Source organism: Lathyrus oleraceus, chromosome 4 (assembly GCF_024323335.1).
Source record: "Lathyrus oleraceus cultivar Zhongwan6 chromosome 4, CAAS_Psat_ZW6_1.0, whole genome shotgun sequence".
NCBI lineage: Eukaryota > Viridiplantae > Streptophyta > Magnoliopsida > Fabales > Fabaceae > Lathyrus > Lathyrus oleraceus.
The window spans coordinates 63,426,942-63,432,176 of record NC_066582.1 but is presented as its reverse complement, the minus strand read 5'-3'; the positions used below and the strand labels follow the sequence as shown (position 1 = coordinate 63,432,176).

Here is a 5,235-nt window from a genome sequence, read left to right as displayed (position 1 = left end):
CACCCATAGCAGGAGAATAACAATCAAGAGATATATGGCAAAAATGCAATATGAATATCTGAATGTTTTATGGATATGCATGAATATGCGTGATTTATGTTTGATGAATGCTGACAAAACAGACATATCTAACACAACAAGGTCCAGGAATCAAACGTCCGGTACTATACTTCCAGGGGAAAAACCAACTGGAAAGCCAATCTGCTAGAAATCCACATGCTGTAAAGCGAAGATCTGCGGGCACTGCTGGGGAAGCAGAGAGATCAGGATACACTAAATCTCTGAGCAATGGATCAGCAAAACAACCCGGACAAGGTACAGAAAGTCACAACAGGCAAAACTGCCACCAAGACCAATCTGTAGGGGATCAGGAGAATCCTGAGGATATCTGCAGGGGATCTCAACATCAACTGAGAAACAAGAATTCATGGCTCAACCAAGAACTGCCGCAGAAGCAACTCCAAACAACTACTGGGGAACAACCCACTGCAGGAGAATCATCCGAGTAGAATCTAACTGCACAAGCAACTCTACTGGGGAAAGCTGTCAGCTACTCTCTTGGGGAATAACCTACTGAGGGAGAAAGCAACACATAAGTAGATTCTGCGACAAGCCACTCTACTCGGGGAGAACATACATCTGACGGATCACACAAGTAGATTCTGCAAATAGCCACTCTACTGAGGATCAAAAGTAATTAGGAAATCAATCCAAATCTTTGGGATGCTAGAGCCACCAACCGACCTACTGGGGATTGAGATAGCTTTCTACAGGCAGAAACTGCCACAACAACCATTCTGCAGACTAAGCTGGAAAAAATGGAAAGCTATCATGCTGAGGAGAGACACAACAACTTCGCTGGCAACTGCACTGGGGAGAGATTACTGCTGGAGAAGAACGCGAAGTCTTCAACAACATCTCTGCTTGCGACTATACTGGGGAACAACCCCACCAACAACTCTGCTTGCGACAGTGCTGAGGAAAGCGGTAAAGTACCGGGATATCAACCCACCAACCACTGAATCTACCACAAGGAGAACAACCATGCTGGGGAGATTACTGCCGAAGAAGAAACTGAGTCTTCAACCATCACCTCTGCTTGGGGAACAACCCCAACAATAAAGCGGGAGAAAGAGGATACAATCAAATGCCAGGAATACGAACCAAGGTCTTACCTGTTGGGAATCATACCACCCTCGGGAGAGCACTGAGACGTCCCTGAGTATCCTTTTGTCATCGTGAATATCCACTTTGTTTAAAACAACAATTTTGAAAAATTTATTTGTGTAAAACAATGACATTTTATCAATTAAAACATGTAAAACATTTGTTGAATTGAAACAAATAAGAGTGCAAATAATTGGATAAAAAGCTCAAATTGATTTGATGGAATGGTAGCCTGCCAATGGCAAGACTCCATAGATCTGTACAAATTTGAAATCAGTGATATATATTGGAAGAGGGCTACATTGAACATAATGATCCTTTCTCTACCAATTTGAATCTCGATGTATTCGAAGCTTCAGTTGACGATGAATCGAGAATCCTTGACGAAGTAGACAGCTGGTGACCAGAAAGTCTTGTCAGGATGCAGTTACTTGCCAAATCCCTAATTTTGCCTAGATTGCCCCAGGGTGAGGTACTCAATCTAGCGGGATGCAAATATACTTTTTTTTTCAAGTCTCTAACTTTTGCCTGGATTACCCTTGCGGGTTCTCCACCGAGACGCTCATTTTTTGCCTAAGCCGTCCTTTCGGGTTTTCAACTTAGCGAGCTATTCTGTTTTTCATTTGCATATACTTTTTTTTTCTTAGGCAAAGTATTTCTTGACTGCATCTGAATTCACAGGACGAGTGAGATCCTCCCCATCCATTGTTGTAAGCATTAAAACACCGCCTGAAAAGGCTCTCTTGACAACATATGGACCCTCGTAGTTTGGAGTCCACTTGCCCCTGGAATCGGGCACGAAAGACAAAACTTTCTTGAGCACAAGGTCACCTTCTCGGAACACACGAGGCTTGACCTTCTTATCGAATGCTTTCTTCATTCTCTGCTGACATAACTGACCATGACACATGGCAGTTAATCGCTTCTCTTCAATCAAATTCAACTGGTCGTAACGACTCTGAATCCATTCAGCATCAGTCAACTTGGGACTTGAGGGTATAATTTTTCTTTTTTCTTTTGAAAGAATTTGGAAAATGTTTCCTGATTTTTGATTTTTTTTTCATTTTTTCACCCTCTTTTTTTTTTTTGATTGCATTTGCAATGCCCCCAGTTTGACTGTTCTGCTGATTCTCATGATACAACTGAATGAGCCTCTTTTGTGCTCCAGAATGCGGGTAATCTCATCAGGAATCCCCTTCAACATCATCATCCTCTGCTTCGAATACAAGGAATTCAAGATTGGGAGATGGCGTTGGATCATTATGTTCAATGGGTTTAGAAATCCCTGCATAATGATTTTGGATAATGAAAAGCTTTTGAATTTAAACAAACAAATCATTATGCAGATGAAAAAGCTGTTTTTGTTTTTCAGGGTTTTTTTTGTGATCACTGATTTCATGCGAAAGCAAAAAGTGAATTTGGACAATGTGGTTTTTTTTTGTGATCACTGATTTTGGACAATGTGGTTTTCTCAAAGAAGAACCATCCAATTTGGCCATTCCATGTGAAAGTTATGTCACTTTGAACTTAGGCATTTTCTGAAAATGATTGGACCATATCTTGCTAACCACACATGGGAATTTCAAGTTCTTGGACTTTTTGGAATGGTGAGAACAAGATCTTCAATTTTCATGTTGGACAAATTTTGATTTGAAGCTTGTATGATGAAGTAATTTTGAGGAGAAAAACTTTCCATTTTTGGCAGGTGAGAATTACAGGTCATTTCCATTTTGGGAAACTTTTTGTCTGACTTCAAATCCTTCAACCTTGATCTTTGAAATGATAAATGAGACTTGTATGGACATGAATGAGGTCTTTCTGACCATCTCACACCTTCCAATCCCTGATTAAATGCACAGTTGACCACAGTTGACTTTTGTTGACTTTTCTAGGGTTTTGGATGACTGGGCCATGTTCTGATGAATTCCAAGCCTCTTTCAATTGAGATCTTGATTCCAAATGATATCACAAGTTATATGAACTCTTGATGAATGATCATGGTGCCCAAATTCTTCAAGAATGGTCACCATCTAGCTCAATGGCTGATTTTGACTGTTTGACTGATGATTGCTTCAGCTGCAAGAAACATGGTTAGATGACAATATTTTTGTACTTTTTGGTTAGTAAACATATGAAAAGCAATGATATACAAATACAATACATGCTTGGTGATCAAGAACCACACTCACAAGATAACCCACCCACTAGGAGGGAAGCCAGGGCATGCAATGATCCTTGAGGCCATGATATGATATGATATGAGCCATGAGGGATCTTAGGGCCAAAATTGGGGTCTTACAGCGTTCGTATACTTGCGAAACCGTATCATGTTTTTGGCGCCGTTGCCGGGGACCAATTTCGTCAAATTTCATTTTCCTGTTGTTATATCGTTTAGACTTAGGCCATTTCCCGCCGGTCAATGCGAAGAACTCGCAGCACCGGAAGTTTAAGCTTAGTATATCCTCTGGCGGAACATGAACGTTACGCTCGCGCACGTTTATTCTTTCATAGAATTAAGAGAGCTATGGCCGAAGATCAAAACCAAAGACCTCTTAAGGATTTCGCTCAACCATCAAATGAAGAACCTAGTTCTAGTATAGTAAACCCAACCATCCCAGCTAATAATTTTGAACTTAAACCATCCCTGTTGCAACTAGTGCAACAGAGACAATTCGCAGGTCTCGCTACTGAGAACCCAAACCAACATTTAAAAATATTTCTTCAATTAGCAGACACTTTTAAAACCAATGGAGATTCTCCTGAGGCAATACGTTAAGATTATTTCCTTTTTCCTCAAGAGATAAAGCCCTATCATGGTTAGATTCCCTTCCACCCAATTCCATTACGACTTGGGATAACCTTAGAAGAGTTTTTCTTGCTAGATATTTTCCCCTGAGTAATACCGTCGTTCTTCGAAACCATATAACTAGATTTACCCAAAACCAAGGAGAATCGCTGTTCGAAGCTTGGGAGAGATATAAAGAGTTGTTACGAGCATGCCCACATCATGGTTTAGAAATTGGTTAATCATTCAAACCTTCTATAATGGACTTCATTACAACACAAAAATGACCATCGACGCTGCCGCAGGCGGCGCTCTGATGAACAAACCTTATCCTGAAGCTAGTGCCCTCATCGAAGATATGGCTCAAAACCATCAATCATGGGGAGTCGAACGAGCGACAGTTGAGAATAAGGAAGCCCAAGGAGGAGTGCATGAACTAAGCTCTATAGACATGATGCAAGCTAAAATGGACGCATTAGCCCTCAAAGTCGAGCATATGTGCATAAATCCGAATACTGTAGCCGCAGTTTCGTCAGATTGTGAGATATGTGGAACCAAAGGACACCAATCGGCAGAATGCAGTCTATTAAACGAAACCCACTCTGAGCAAGTGAACTACACCCAAGGGAACCCATACTCGAATACCTATAACCCTGGATGGAGGAATCACCCGAACTTCTCCTATAAAAACAATAACCCTATCCAAAATAATGCACCTCCGAGACCTAGTTATCAGGCCCCTAGATCAAATCAACCTATGCAACCTGTGCCACCAAAGCCGAGCCTTGAGAAAATTATGGAAAATTTTATCACCGCTTAAACCCAACAAAACAAGGAGTTCATGAACCAAAACATTCATGTTAACGAATTGATTACTCAGTTAGGAGCCAAGGTTGACCAAATAGTTACTCATACCAAGATGCTTGAAACCCAGATCTCTCAGGTAGCTTTAAACCAAGCCCCTCAGACTACTCCTGGAGGACATTTCCCTGGACAACCTCAACAAAATCCGAGAGGACAAGCCAATGCCATTACCCTACGAAGTGGGAATGCTTATGATGAGCCACCAAACCCTAGATTGAGTGAACCCGAAACTTCTAAGGAATGTACCAAGCCCCCGGACGAAGTAAAGGAACCAGAGGAATCTGAAAACCAGGAAGGTCGAGAGAAAGGAGAAGAACCTAAAGATAAAACTTACGTACCACCCCCGCCATATAAACCACCTATACCATACCCGCAAAGACTCAAACAAACCCAGATCAATAAACAGTATCAAAAATTTA

General features: G+C 41.3%; 1 non-coding gene across 1 annotated transcript; it reads right to left on the bottom strand.

Moving 5' to 3' along the window:
* Positions 1–4,074: 4,074 nt before the first annotated feature.
* LOC127078055 (small nucleolar RNA R71) lies at positions 4,075–4,181 on the bottom strand. Its single transcript, XR_007787801.1, has one exon. It is a non-coding gene; the product is annotated as a small nucleolar RNA R71 (small nucleolar RNA).
* Between the last annotated feature and the right edge of the window lie 1,054 nt (positions 4,182–5,235).